Raw genomic sequence first — 16,066 nt, 5'->3', positions numbered from 1 at the left:
ATCGAGCTTTTTTTTCCGGCTTACGTTCTGATCATCTTTTTCTTTTATCCTGCGCATCTGGAAAATAAGAAAAAAAAATCAAATACATGTCTCTATGCAATTTCTAAAATACAATCTATCTTTTTTCATGCCTTTTTTTTTCTTGGACAAGGTCTCACACTGCTCGGCTCCGTATTTGAATGGCTGGGAGAGGGACAGTGGCAGCCTGCCTGGTATCCACATTCTTTTCGCTGTCCACCCGCGAAGCCCACACACTGCTTGGCCTGGAGAATCACCACCATCAAACCTTACTAATAATGACTAGTGAACCGATCTTTCGTGATTCCCCACGTGCCCTTTCTCTTTCCTCTATTCTGGCAGCTAATAGCCCTTCTGAAAGGATACTTTATTCCCACAGGTATGCAGTCTCCGATCAAATTGGAAAAAGAAAAAGATGATTCTCAGAACAGCCCATCATCGCCAAAGTTGCAAAGTCTTATGCGGGGCCTAAGAATAGAATCAAGCTTGCTGGCCGCTCTCAACCTATTCCTCTTGCAGCAGCCGTGAGTGAGACAGCCCCGACAGCCCAGTGGCCCGGTGAGCCCACCCAGCAACCACTCATGGTCTTGTCCAACTCTCGGAGCGCATGCTCAATGTGAGACAACCAACTGCGCTCGTGGGCAACTTTCCCCTCGCTCACAGGGCATGACGAAGCCCACAAGCGAGACCTGACCAACGTGATCAGGCGGTCGGTTCCCTGTTCCCCAGCACGTTTCCCGATTCGGACTGGCTTGATGCACACCACGAGAGGAATTCCCTTGCCGATTCAAACTTGAAAGGCCCGAGGTCAAATTCTTTCCATGGCACACAAATTGCCCATTTGGTCAAGGGAAAGCGTTGGGGGAGAATCTCTGAGGTGCTCTGGAGAGGCAGCATCTTGTCGCGGAGCAGCAGCAAAAGAAACACAGACGGGAGCTTTCTCTCGTGGGAACTGCCGACGGGGGGTGGTATATGATATACCATTCCTCTCTAAGAATTTTTCTTTTAAAAAAAGTTTCCGGGTAGACGAGTCGCTGGAAGCCCCATCCCTCCTAGGGAGGATGTTTCGAGCCTTCACCTCGCTGCGGACCTTCTGGCCTGATCGAACGGGCTGCCTCGGGATTTGAAGTCACCGGTAAAGATGGCGTCAGGGCCGCCACGCACACATGCGCAACCAGAGCATGGGAAGAAATCGGCGACCAAGCTCAAGATGATGAGAGGCAGAGCAAAAGTCCCAACAAACCGGCCGCGCACGCAGATCTTACCAGCTTCAGATGTCCTGTACCAACGGAGGAAAAAACCGTCTTTCTCGGCGCAGGGTACACCTGTCACGGTCAAACCCAAATTCGAGCGGGGATCGTGGGTCAAGAGTCAGGAGTTGCAAGTGTCTTAGGTAAAGCGTCGCCGAGGGCCCTTGGTGGATGGAAAAATTCCATCGCCGAGTGCAGTAGTACGCAGACAGGTCGGTGGCTGGAACTCTTGAGGAGTAGGTGGACAACGGCAGTGATAAGGATCAAGCACTATAGGGAGCTGAGAGCTCCCATTCTCAAGCAAGAGAGGTGTGGCGCGACGAATTCGGCAAGGTTTTAACCGGGAGGTAACGAGGATCAGTGCGTCGCTGTTTCAGCAGTGCAAGCTAGTTGCACTTCACCAGCGGCACAGGGGGGGTCGTGCGAAACCGGTATTTGCTTGGACGCGAGGCATCAGAATGCCTACTGTCAATCTTCGTGTGGGAGTTTAGCCAAATATCGACAGTGCAGGGAGATGCCACTCCTGGAAGTAAAGAGAGACAGCCGGTCACTGTGCGCCGTCCTTCAGATGGATCGATGTGGTCAAGACGGCCATCTATGGATTGCAACTGGAGCCGAGAGAATCGGTCCAAAAGCTTGCTGGCGACACTTGATTCCCGCAGGCAGAGATCTGCAAATCGACCTCGCGACCTTTGCACATTTCCGGATTCTAAAGAAGCGACCGTTGATCTGCTTTGGAAGAGATGTCGCTGAAGGAACGAGATAAACCGGAGTCAAGTCCGTACTACACCGATGATGGAGCCAACTGAATGGCCCACGCAAAGCGGAGATCGAGGGTAGTACACAGCTCCTCGAGCTTGCAAGATGTCATGTGGAATGTCCTCGTGGTCCCCAGACTCATTATCTTCATGATCAGGCATGAAGTGGTCCCCGAGACTTCGGCGACTAAGTCATGACCACATTGGAACTACCGGTGTGCTAGTAACGTCCGGCCGAGGAAGCTAATGGAGCGAGCAGAAACTAGATACAGTACCTAGGTACTGGTGGCCGCTTGTGCAGTGCATGCACTCACCAAAAAAGATCATCTGCCGTAGTTTTCCTTTTTATTTTCTCCTTGCTCTTTTCATCGCAAGGCCATTGGACCAAGGACTTCGGAGTCCGTTCTTTACCGGGTACCAAATGAGATACCTGATTTGAGCACTGGTAGGCCAGGGCAATTTCTCAGCGGACTCATGGTGAGGTCCTGGGTCTGAAAGTGACACAAAAGGTTGTGAAGAAAGCCCGACTAGAAAGGAAACACACGTCTCGCGCGTCCACCAGCTCCTCCACAACCCAGTCCTCTGCTGTGTAAAAGTCACCGATATGAGCGCCGAAATTACGCCGACTGCATTCGATCAGAAAGGAGCTGCTACTGTATCTCTGCTGCTGCGTATCTCTCGACGAGCAACCGTTGGCTCAAACAAGGAAAGGGGAACTATTTCCCTCGAGTTATCTCCAAATTGAGTTTAAATGGTTCAGGCAGTTCTTAGCCAAAGCCTGCGCACTAGTTTCTGTTAGACAACCTATCAAGTACCAGTAAGAATGAAATCTCTCTCTAATCTCTTCTCCTGAGATGATGGGCGCCCCTTCCCACCTCCGCAACGTTTTTGGCGTTGAGTTGTGGCCAGACTTGAAACAGTCAATATCCGGCGGAGGTTTCAGTCCACGAGGACACCGCGGCCTGCCGTTAACTAGTACTTGTGTGGGATCAGGGTCTCACCGGGATGAAAATGATCTTCTCTCCATTTTTGACCGACGGTCGCGGACCTTCCCCATGAATTGGGAACCCCCATCTTATGAATTTTAGCATGAGATCACCTTCCCCCCCCGGCCCACGCCCACGTTTCTGACGCTTTCATTTGGGCCAGGCCAAGTGTACATGGAAGGAACAAGCTAGTGAACTTGCGTGTTATCCCCCACAGACATCCGATTGGCTTCATTTTGCTGGCGAAAATCAATACATTAGTACAAATGACTCACTGCTTCATGAAAGAGGACAGGGGACAGAGTGCGAGGTACATGGGCATTACCTAATTGTCATGGACCAGTGAGTTTTTTTGCTGATCCGACTGACTCTATAATACTGGACCTCCAATTTGGTCCAGAAAATTCGTATTTGATTTGTTTTGACCACAGACTGACAGTTAAACCCGGGCAGCGACCTTATTACTCACTTCTGGAGCCCCTGCCATAATCGAAGAAAAATAATCCATTTCAATGAAAGATATCAGAAAGATACACATATTTTTCTGTGTTCCAAATGAAGACATGAATACCAGACGAAACACCTCTTCCAGAAGCCATCCATATCACTCTGGCTCACAAGTACCATTGATGATTCTCAGCAGATCGTAACTTTGGATCTCCCTGCTCTGCACCTAATTCATTCTCTACCGCAGATCCTGCTCCAGCCTGAAGGAGAATGGAGAGACGGTGGATCTATGAGCAGAGCTCGAGAACATTGCACTCGAGATTTCCCCTGACTTTGCTTTCGATTCAATATTTTCATTGGATCTGGAGGCTCCTGAGGGGCCTGCAGGGCTCATTTATCAGCCTTGCGGAGTGCCAAATGGACTGTTTTGGCGTTTCTAATCTACCGGTGGGTGGTGATGGTATCCCGAGGCGATGGGTCGGAAGGTTCCCGACAGCAGGTACCTTGGTGTATCCTTTTCTGAGTCTGTACTTGAGCATATTATGTAGGTCCTCGGCCCTAGTCACAACGGAGTACTCAGTCATAGTAATGATCGGCTTGCACATAGGTTCATGTTACCTAATATGTAGTCCAGATCCATTGAAAAAGAGGATCGATAGTTCGTTTCCAGACGACAATGGAGCATGCCTAAAGAGAATCCTGGAGACCTCGGCGGTCTGAGTAATCTTTTCTCAAGAGACAAAGCCGCGCCTACTCAGGGAGGAGTGTAAATGAGTTGAGTTGATTGAGTTCGCTGGCCCATCGCACATCTCCTCCGACGGGATATTCTTCTTACACCTGCTTGCATCTATTCAATATGTGCACCCTGCAGATCTCACAGGGGTCCATATATACAGATGACTGTGCTTAAATGTGGCCAGGCGACGTTTGTTCCTTGGTGGTGAGTATGTGGATGTGAATGTGGATGTGGAGAGCTACCTCGCCAGAATTTTCGGCTCCTTTTAGCCTTTGAGATGGCTGGAACAGCTAATCTAACCTCCACAAGCAAGTGCCGCATTGATCGGCGTCCCTGAAATTCTCCATAAGCACAATTGCACCGGGATTCTCGACTGAAGCTCCCCGTCACTAGGTCCCGCAAGCCCACGACGAAGCTGCTGCCCACATGGTCTGTATGACTTTGCCCCACGACAGGTGAAAAAGCTCCATAGTATCCGCTGTACCGTCTGCCACGTGGACTCGACACTCGCCAGGATTTAGGTGACTGTTTCTTTTTTTAATTCCCGAGGCAACTTAAAATCGCCCTTCTTCACGTCTCTCACTTGCAGGATGAGTATAACAAGCCAGACAAACCGAATCGCCCCCGACAATCAGAGTCATCAAAGTGCTTACTCTGCTGTATTGTCTCATCACGTTTTCCCTTAGAAGCTTCGTATGGGGGATGAGCCCGGCTGAAGCGATGACTGTACAACAATGAACGCAATGACAAATGATCTGATTTAGCAAATCCCTCAGTAGGTGGGTTTTCAAAAGAACCCTGACGCTAAAGGAGGTCCTTTTTCTTTTGTTCCTGAAATGTAGCGAGTGCTTTTCCGTTGGGAACCCCATCGGAAATTGTCCGGTAGTCCCGGCACTTGTTGGCCATGAAACTCGGAAGGGGGGCGTGTGTCTATGCGCTGAAGAGCTGTAGTCTCTCGGTATTTGAGAATCCTGTCCAGCGTCCAAAGATATAGCCTCTAGCCCCTCGACTGACTTGGGAGAGTAGGCCGAGATGCTAGACAGTAGACGGTCTAGTGGTCTATCCCTCGAAATCCCCATAGAATTTCATAAAGCCAACAATCCGGGTATCTGGGCCCCCTAATTCCTCGAGTCTAACTGGACTGGGTTAAACATGAAACTTAGTGCCACCGGACTTGTCAACACCTTGGGTACTCCGGGACTCGTTGGAAAAATGCAGGGACCACACCCTCGAGCCTAGCAACCTCGGGTGGTCAATGCTGAATGCAGATTCGTGGGCTTCCTTCTTCCCTCTTTGGAGAGACACGAAAATTTCACGTTTTGTTATCCATTTTTACTAGCGGAAGGGTTTGCATTCCCTCCCGGCAGCCCGAAGGGCAGTCCATAAAGCACAGCTTAATTCAGTATGGTCTCTCTCTTACTAGCAGACCCGGCATCATGGATTCACCGAATGTCAGAGCAAGAACGAGGGGCGAAAGGCCGGAGCAACTGCTAGACTTAGACGTTGCCTTGTAGGTAGCAGTATTGAATTCTGCTCGTCCGGGACGGACATCAAAGCTCCTGTCGGGTTACCATGAAGGGAGGTCCTATCCTTTCCAGGCTCTTTGTTGATCTCTCTCTATCCCTCTTGGCCTTCGCTGTGACACGAAATACGACGAGCGGCCAACTTCCGTCAGCGTGTCCATGTCATTCCTACTTGGTCGAGGGACCAATGTCATTACTGAGACCACGCCCTGTCTCTGCTCCAAGACCACTGACAATTTATTTTTAAAAAAAAAGCAGCAAGGGTTCCTGGCAAGAGTTGATTCCGGTTTCACCTTGATCGCACCATAGAATTCGAGCGTTGAGAATCGTCTCCATGCAAGGTACCAGCCCAAGAGAGTTTTTGATGACTTTGTGTCGTGGATATTGAACTTAGTCAATGTACCAACCGGCCTCGGGCCTTCTCCAAAAAGAAAGTGTATGGATAGTTTCACTGGGTTGGACCACACGAACTTCAAAGGGATATGCACCATCGCATGATAAACTTCATGCAGGTACCGATTCAATTGAAGGATTCCTTGAAACATTTACCCCCGTGTGCTCCCCCCTCCTCCCTCTTTTCTCCCCTCCCCCAGCCATCAAGATTAACGTCACCTGCAGCGAGTTTGCTTTCACCTGACGAACGTACCCCGTGCCTGGTCCCCACGCGTCTGCAGACAATAATCGCCAAAGGGTCAAATTGCCAGCGGCCCCTGCGCAAACCCTCGGGTATCGTTGATCACCATACGCGGCTGAGAAGCACGTACACAGTAAGTTATGGCACGCAGATTTGGTGGATTTCGTGGGTCACGGGTCACGGGTCACACCGGTCATGACTCGCTGCCCAACGTGCTGCGCCGGACTGTAACAATCACCCCGTTGGCGCCGACCGCGTCAGACTTGAATCTTCCAATCTCTCTCTACAATCCAGGCCATCGCAACTGCATCATTACAGTTTTTTACACCTTCAAGTCTAGTGAATTTCCTTGATCTTCTGTCAATCTTTTGACTAATGGGCCTATCACGAAATAGAGAGAGATATTATATGAAAACCCTTTGCCTGCAAATACAAAAGCTTAACTTTGAAAGCGAATCCTCTAGGCCACAATATTTCCGCAAAGCTGCTCCCTTACCAACAAGAACCGTTCAGGAACCAGGTCTCGGAATTACGGTACCAAATTCGTCCGAAGGCGGATCAGATTGGACAATCGGAGGACAAGTCCAATAAGGTTGGCGCGCCGAAACCCTGGCAGTGGTAGGCTAAACCAAAACACGCTAGACGATTCTCAGTTAATCAAGGCCAAGGGCTTGTGGGGCTGGGCCGCCTGCTTTGGTACCCTTGATCTTGCTTGACAATCCGGAATACGAACTTTGGTAACCAACGACCGGCTCACGACGTTGTGTATGCGTTTGCGCGAAGTCTACATTTTCTTTTTGTTAGACTTGTGGCAGAATGACCCTCCAAGTCTGATCGCTTCTTATCTCTCGAGGAGTCACACACTTTTTGTTTTTGTTTTTCTCTGGGATGTTTTTTTAGAACTCGTGAGGATAGTCGCAAAGCAACCTATGAGCAGAGAAAGGGAAAAAAAAAAAAAAGAGAGACTGTCCTGGCTACTGTTCTCGTGGGATCGTCATGAAAGTGTAAATCCAGATTTAGTCCGAGGAGAATGCAGATAGATATCCTTGAGTCGATCTCTTTTGAGATTTCGGCCCCGACTGGGGAGAGAGGTTTCAGGGAAAGTGACGAGAATAATCAGTAACTTGAGATCAAACGCGGTTCTGAAAACGGGACTTGTTGCCTACTCCACTTGGCTTGGGGGTCAAAACTCTAATGCCCCCATAAACATCCGTGTCTTTGCGACGGGCAAACAGTTTGGTGTGAACAGCCCGTACATTTGATATTGACGTAGACACTTGACGTCTTGTATAATAATGTACATCTCTCCCGTCTCTGGAGGGTGCGCCCGGGGCTAACCACGGATCTTGTGCAATGACCCAATACTCAGCAAGTGAAAACAGAGCTCCGTGGTTGTCTATGTATTTTTTTTTAAAAAAAATTTAAGTTCGAGAAGTGCTATTTTATCAAAATGATAGGTATTTTCCTTCATATTTGGGCGCAGATTGTGGCTAATCTTAGCATATCGTGAATCGTGATTGCGGGTGCTTCTATTGTCCATGTCCGTGTTGAGCAACGGCCCCGGGCTTTCACTTGCCGGAACAGCGCCTCGAGACATGCCTGAGGCAACCGGAAGTGTCCAAATCTATGGTTGACATATCCAAGGCTCCAATGGAATTGAAGGTCCACTATTATAGAATGGATACAAATAGATATGTGTGTTGAACAATTTTTTTTGGGCCAGCCTGATCACCACGTTGCTCTGTGACATCTGGGATCATATTAATGATAATCTTTTGGCACTAGGAGGTGGATAGTACTGTGAATATTCGGGAGTCTTAAATCCACGGCTACCAGATGTATATTTCTTCGTGTATAATTGTATACTGTGCTGAGGTTGCCTCTACTGCCGGTCTGTAGGCGTGCCTGAAAATCCACCTGCATCAGTAATCCACATGGAACCTCGGAGATACTACTGTACAAGATTTTATTTCTATGCGGACCGAGCAGCCGCCATTCCCACCCGACTTGCTGATCTTGAGCGGGATGTCCGAAACACATACCCAACTGAGGTGGCAACGGTCAAGTTTGCACGGACAAAAATTGCCCGCTGGAACCTCCACTTCCCATCTGTCACTAACTTGGTAGACACAGTCTCGTCTTGGAATCAAAAAAGGAATCTTTGGAAGAGAGTGGGGGTGACTGCCCCCTTCCTCTGGCTAGAATGGTGAATATATTTAGTCCTCCATGAAGTCATCGATTGGGACTTGAGTGGAAACAGCCTAGGGCTGTTCAATTGATTTTTGAACGGGCGGCCCGGTCAAGTGGCGCAAGACTGGCACCTAAGGTATGAAAGTTCATTCCACATATATCAAAAATGTTTCATCAGCCAACCAGGGAGCCCATCGAGCCCTATACTGAACATAAATCGGGTTCCCGAAGCTTCCATTCAAGAATTGGACAGGAGGCGTCAAAGCCACTCGACTGGTCAATACTGATATCAAATTGGTCATACTTGGACATGCTTAGTGCTGACATGACTAAATCACTCTCAGCATTACATCAACTGCCCAAAACCGGGCATGTATGGACCTTTGGCATCTAAAGATAGGCAAAGGGGCCTCTAGGAGTATCAATCCCGGGCGTATGAACACTCGCTTGTTCGTTGAAAATGGATTATTTGGATCAATGTATAATTGTATGTAGCCCGTGCCCACTGCCCACTCGCCGTATGTGGCGACCGAGTGCATTCAGCACAGATGACATGACAGGACAAAAATAAGACTGAAATTTGCCCTCCCCGATCGGACACACCGCTCACGCGCCATTCGATAACATGAAATGTGCCTGTTCATGGAAGGCCCAAGTCGAACCTTCTCAAGCAATCCAAGAGAACCCATTAATTTTTCGCGATCAACCATGACCCAGAGAATCGACAGGACCCACGAGAAAAAGGTCCGACTGGTTGTGTTAGGTCCGCGGGTAATTGTGGAAGAGTGCACTCCACATCCTCGAGAACCACTACAGTGCCAACCGTTCCATCAGCGGATCAACATGACTGGACAAGAGATGGGGGGAAAAAATGAACCAGTTAACGGGAATGATCATCACCACCATCTTTAGTTGGGAACCATCCATCAAGTAAAACCCTTCCAGGTCTCGCGTAAAAGTGAGATCACAAGGGGGGTGAAAAAAAAAAAAAAAGAATTCCAAAAAAAGAAGGGGAGAGAGAGGATAAGAAAAAGAAGCGCGGTTGGTTACATTACACCAGCCACACAGGCACGCCCTGTGGTAGGGTGAACAGTCAGATAAAGTAGGTTCCTATTGAACTTAGCAACCCTAGCTCGAATTCTATCGAATGATCCTAGCGAACAGGCGGTACCGCGTCTGAAAATGCAATTTCGTACCCAATGCCTATTGGATTAGCGTATGGATATCGATCGTGAAGCGTTCACACAAATCGCGCAAGCCTTACCGATCATGGTAGAGGGGGAAAACCTTACTTTTACGCCCTTTCTCCCACTTTTCTCTTTCTAGATGAGCCCCATGTGATTGGTGCCTATTTTCTAGTCTGGAGTGTTTACGTGGTAGATTTCACAAGAAGTCTCTACTATGTAGTATTGTATGCTTTGCGTCTTCGACCTGAGATCTGTCGCCCGTTTGTCGGCGCATACGGATAGTCGGATACAGTATGCGAGTACCTTCGCACGGGGAGCTATCGGGTAAATTCTGCATCCGATGATCACCGTCCGGGGACGCCGCCACGATCACCCGAGCCAGGGTTGCATTCTGCTTGTGCGCAGGGCAGACGAGCCGTGGTGGGATGGTGCGGAACCACAGTTCCAAGAGGCAGTGGTCAGACTCGGGTGATCCAAAGGAGGGGAAAACTAAACATCCACAAAGCAAGGTACTGAGGTGGCGCAGCAGGGTACAGTGTGTAATACACACTGTGTATTGTCGATCTGTAGGGGAAAACACCCCCGACATACGGTCCGGTCTACAGTCGTGTGGTACAAGCATCTCTGGAACATGCTACTACTCGTAGTGGTAGTGGTACTGGTTTCGAGTCGTTGACCATGATCCATCTTCTGTGATGGGACTCCTTTTCGATCCATGTCCGTGTTAGGAAGGATGTTACGGCCTCACCGACTCTATCCAAGGGTGTCCAGCCAACGCTATTTGGAATGGATCAGAGTTGAAAATCAAGTGAGGTCATGTTGTCAATGCTTACTACAGGAGATGATCTGACAGTAGAGTCGAGGAGAACAAGCTGGATTTGACATTTTGATTCAGAAGTAGGTTGCCACGTTCCGAGAACCACGACCATTCGAACGTTAGGCGCGGGACTGCAGATGTCGAGCAAGGCGTCAAGGTCGCAGTGCAGCGTGGGAATGAGAGTGACGGTGTGGTTTATTCTCTTTTTCTTTGTCAGTAGATTGTGGCCGTGGCTGCTGTGTACTGTAGGAGACCCCGATGCACAGGACACTGATCCGGCAGAGTCGATGCCAGTTTGGACTTGGCGCTTTGCAGAGTACATCATGCAGTGCAGTGGGAAGTGGACACTGGGCAGCGCGAGCGTTGCGCAAAGATGCAGGGCCAGGGATCAAAGGGGACACTCCGGGACCCAAGGAACTCGGGGCATCCCCGTCCACGGTCGGCTTCTGAATCGACGGTCCAGTGGGTCACTTGGAGAGGATTTGAACTTTCGGTACTTCCATCTCTAATGATAGGCAAGAGAACCCAGTGGATCGGGAGAGCTGGTGAAGTCTGCTTGTCCCGTTGCCAATCACGACTCCACTTGACCTTGCTCGATCAGGCTACAAGAGCCCCTCTCAGCTGCAAGGCGTACTATGTTTAGATGGGCTTAGTTGAGTGAGCCTCCGCCCTGGTCGGCCTTCCCAGTTAGGTTGGAGCTTGGTTCCGTCGTCCATGCTGTTCATCTGCGACGAAGCTGCATCTGACGAACTTGTCAGTCCTGCAGGGCACGGTAGTATGTGTCCTGTCGAAGATTGTATGAGGTGAAGGAGAGCTTAGGCAGAGCAGGGTCGTGACCCAATTGCTCTCTCACCTGTGGTCCCCCCGAGCGACGATGAATCGCAACTCTCTCCCTTCCATCGTCCTGAGGGATGGAGCTATCGCACTCGGAGGGTTTCCGGCCCCAACGACTCCAATTCCGATTCCCAAACCTCGAGTCCATCATGCTCTCTATCTGGTCCAAATTGGTCCAGGACTCAGGACACTTTTTCTCCCTTATAGCAAAAACCAACCCAAGCCGTCCGTTGTGAGCACGTCGACCCAGAGCAATCCGTAGCAATCTCCCCCTCTTTCGAATTCCACCCTGCCTGATTTCTCCACATGAGCGGACCTGTATCAGCGATCTGTAAATGAGATATACCACACCGGTTGCAGATCTAGTGCAGAACTGCAGAGAGCTCGGTGGGCAGTTGACAGGGAAGAGCGAAACCCGTGGCTAGTGCTACCCCCTTCACTTGGACTGGAGGGGGTTCGATCTGGAGAGGTGGGTGTGTCGTGACTCGTGGACTTAGTAATATTATCAGTGAGACGTGACAAAGAGCCAATCATGGTTTCTGCGATAACCCAAAATGGAAATTTCCGGGGTTCGCCTGGTCGATGCTATGATTCGATTCGAGGTGATGTGTAGCGAGCTAGTGGTCGGTGTGATGTCAGCACCTGGTTCTAAACACTCAAAAAAAAAAAAGATAAAAGTAAAAGAAAAAGAAAAAAGAAAATAGAAAAAGCCAACCCACAGCGTTAGGGTCGTCGGAACTGTGGCTGTGAAAGGAATCACCGCTCGTATCCTAATGCGCTTCGAAGTGGAGAAGAGGGATGCTGCTTGTCTGCTGCACCCCGTGGTCATAGAATCCCACGGTCCAGTACAATTTTACACAGGCAAGAGGAGGATCCCACGAGGATTGGCTGTAGCCAGCAGGGCGTCGGTCGGCCGAGCCGACAAGACGAAAAAAAGAGGAGAGAATTGGATGGAGCCAATAGGATGACTGTGGGCGATCAAGTTGTGGGGACACTGGGGACTAACGCTCTCATCAGGAAAACCTAAGCACCGTCGAGGTTCCAATGAGTAGACAGATTCTGTGGAGTTTGTGAGGATTTGGAGAAGTATACTGTACGAGGAGCCATGAGGGATTCCGACACTTGATCTTGAACAAGGGTAAAAAAAATACAGAGCAAGTGGGCTCAAGGACACCGTCTTTCATGAAAATCATCCGATCGTTGATAGATCAGAGAGTGCTTTTGAAAAAGAACTTGCCGTGATGTGAAGGCAGAGGTTCAAGTTCATTCTCAGGTGGACAACCTTGAACATGACCTACCTGGTGCCTGGGCTATTGGTGTGGTTTCCATGGAACTTGCCTTTAAATATCCTCGCACGGGAACCTTTGTAGGTAACGATAACATATTTGCTAGGTCGTCCCCGCCATAGCGGAATCCCGACCGTCCGCTCTTCAAGACGTTCGCTTCAACAAAACCAACTGCTGTACAATCCTCAGAACCGATAGCCCTGTACCCCTCATGGAGAGGAATGAAGAATGGAGCTCAGCCGGTCAGTATCCCGGCAATTCTGATACAGATGGGATGCGACGATCTTTGACCTGTTGAATCTGGGGCTTCCCCAGCACAGTCAATGAGATTACGAACAACCTTGTCAAATCATCATCGTGTATCTGCTGTAAAAATACTTGGGTTCTTTTTTGACACCTTTTCAAGCCCTCGGCTTCCTCGGCCATCAGATAATCTCGCAATCGGAGATGCGTCTGCTGAGAAGTGATGTAATCACTGCACTGGCCATTGGATAGGTCGGCAGCTTGCCAACTAGTAGTGGTACACAGGCTGCAGTCTGACAGGAAGGCTCCTTGGAATACGGTAGGGACGGGTGTCTTATTTCACAATTCGCACGGGAGTTCGAGGATCAGTGGTGAGGCTGTCTGCCATGTTCTGAGGCCATCGGTCAAGAAGGACCTTCGATGCTTCTAAAAATGCCAGGCTATCCTGGTTGAGTTAAATTCCGATGGTCATCAGCCCTGGAGGTTCTGATGATTCCGATGCTGATTGGCGGCGCATCTCAGCCCAAAACCTTAGACAAGACCAAGGGCCAAAGCGTGTATAAATGCGTGGCAGCATCACGCACAAACAAATTTACTGATCCCCGCAAAGGTCGGTTCTTTTTGGGAGGGCCAAACCGCACGATGCACGCGACGCTACTGCTCGCCAGTGTTGGCGCAGACGCCGTGCGTTATTCTACAATTCAGTATCGATGGGACGGGGCGTCGTTCGTCACCGACCAATTCGGAAAATCCAGTCGAGCTGACGAGGGTCCAAGTGAGGTCATGACTTGATCGGTTACCAATAATTGGTCAGCCATCGTGAGCAACTGAGCACAGGGCTGCAGTCGGGCACTGGAAGCTGAGATCGATGCTGTGAACTTGTGAGGAAGCCCTGCCTCTGCACTCCTACCTCTCTCTCTCTCTCTCTCTCACGACCATTTGGCTTTTCCTCATGACGGGGTTTTTTGGGGCAGACACGGGCTCACCCTCCACACCACCGCTGCTGTATGGACTGCCTATCCCTTCTCTGTTGGTAAGGAGTATACCGGTCGGCCATAGTGAGGGTCCACTTTTTCGCGCGGCGCAGGCCGCCTGATTAGTATCTATTCCGAGCCCGAACCTATTTTCTGTCCTTTCCTTTCCACCTTTTTCTTTTCGTTGGGGTCTACCCACTTTCTGGCTTCGAGGGTACAGATCAGGGACTCTGGTCTGTTGGAGCGTCTGTACTGTTTTCATAGCCATCTGCCTGGCCTCAACACCCTTCTTGGCATTTAGATCCATACGGCAGTGGCCAATTGGCCAATGATTTTCCCCTTGAAAACATCATCCCGGGAGCGTTAGGGAGGTACTGAGCAATAGACTCGACAGCATGAAAATGCATGAGGTGAGCCACGAGGGGACCACATTCGGGGTAGTGAAATAATTGGTACACTCTGTCCCGCAAATCAGCAGGAGAGGCAGGCGAGAAGAGGGTTTGAGGATCTGCCCGGTCGGACCATTCGGGACGCGCACCTCCACCACTTTGTAGTTTGGATGGTCCCAGCAGAAGTTGTACTTGCAGCCTTTCAGGACCTCTTTGTGTGGGAGAGCCCACGACCACGCCCCTTGAGTATACAAGGACCGTGATGGTTTATTGGCAACTCCTTTGACCCTTGCGACCTTTCTCCTGGAATCTTTTCCTCCCTCCAGGTGCCGTGGGCTCTGGAGTGAGTAAAATGGCGGAAATTGGCCGTGATGGACGATCAGGTGACAGGGGTTCAGAAACCTCCAGAGGGTCACCCCACACTCTGAGAGGAAACATCTCCCCGTTGAGAGCGTCTTGGTGTGATACTAGTCTTGGAAGCATGGAATTATGCATCGTCGCACCTCGGAAGAGGTGTGACCTCTTCCTGCTGGGACCGGGTCACGGAGTACCCATGGGATGACCGTGCTTAGCTCCAGGATCAACGTGACCACTTGGATGCATGATTTTCGTGATGCCCTCGATATTTCCCCAAGATCGCGGACATTTCACGCCCTTTCACATTCATCAGATGAAGCTGGCAATATGGTCATCTCCAGGTATCTCTCATGGCGCAAGCTTCTTTCGCTGAGCAACAGGGCTCCACGAGGGTGTACAATCCTGACACTAACCAGAAGCGCATGGCCCAAGATCACCAGTTCTTCCATTCGGTACGGTTGTGACAATACCTTGAAAGATATCCGAAAAAAAAAAGAAATCATGAAAAACCAAGCCCCGTTGCTCCCGAGTCCCTACCGACTTGGTAAAGTTCTCAAGGTTAGGTACTAAGTCCTTTGGCGCATCCCCCCGCCACGATTTCCCGCTAGCCGTTTACTTGATGGAAGTACACACACGCCCCAACTGAGGTTGGACTGGCTGGGAACACAAAGGGTGGACCGGTCCAACCAACCTCTTTCTTTTCTTGGTAAGAATTAGGAAATAAATAAAAGAGGAACCCATTCTGTCATGATTCCATGCACCGTAATATGTATGTTGATTTGTCGTCCATGAGTTCTTTTTTCCCCCATCGAATTTCGAATTTTGATTCTTGTATTGGATGACTAACGATCTCTCAATCATATGGGGGATATCAATCTGAATTCTTGGGGCTCTTTTTTTCACGCTCTCCCTATCGTTCTTGGGAGGGGATTTCTCGTCAGAAGCTCTGTCTAGTGGCTCAGGCTCACCAACCTCAACCTCCTACCGTCACCTACGAAGTAGATTCAGTAGCTCCTCTCACAGCCTCCTCAGCAGCGTGCACCCTATCTCCTTTCTACCTACGCCCTTGGCCTCGAGTAATTGGTCTCGTTTCGCTCTCACCTGATCCCTTCCTCACTAGTCGATCTTCCAATCTTTATTTCAATAATCCTAGCACCGGTCGGCTCATCCTGGCCTATGAAGCCCCGGTAGTCTGATGAATATGGCACTATCTTGATCAATTTTATTTCCATTTTTCATTTTCCCTCATTATTGAATTTTTTTCATTTTTCATTTTTTTCCCTTTCTCGTCGTGTCCACTTTTTTGGTCCTCGACGCCTAAACCCGATCGAGGGAAGCGTAGGAATCCCGGAACCTCCACAGCTCGTGGTCCTAGTGGGCTTGTCCACAGGTGTGCGTTGTATCCACTGTCCAGTCAACTCCACTGCCCGCCTGATT

The sequence above is a fragment of the Penicillium oxalicum genome, chromosome I (genome assembly GCF_001723175.1).
Source record: "Penicillium oxalicum strain HP7-1 chromosome I, whole genome shotgun sequence".
Classification (NCBI taxonomy): Eukaryota; Fungi; Ascomycota; class Eurotiomycetes; order Eurotiales; family Aspergillaceae; genus Penicillium; species Penicillium oxalicum.
This window is presented reverse-complemented; position numbering follows the sequence as displayed.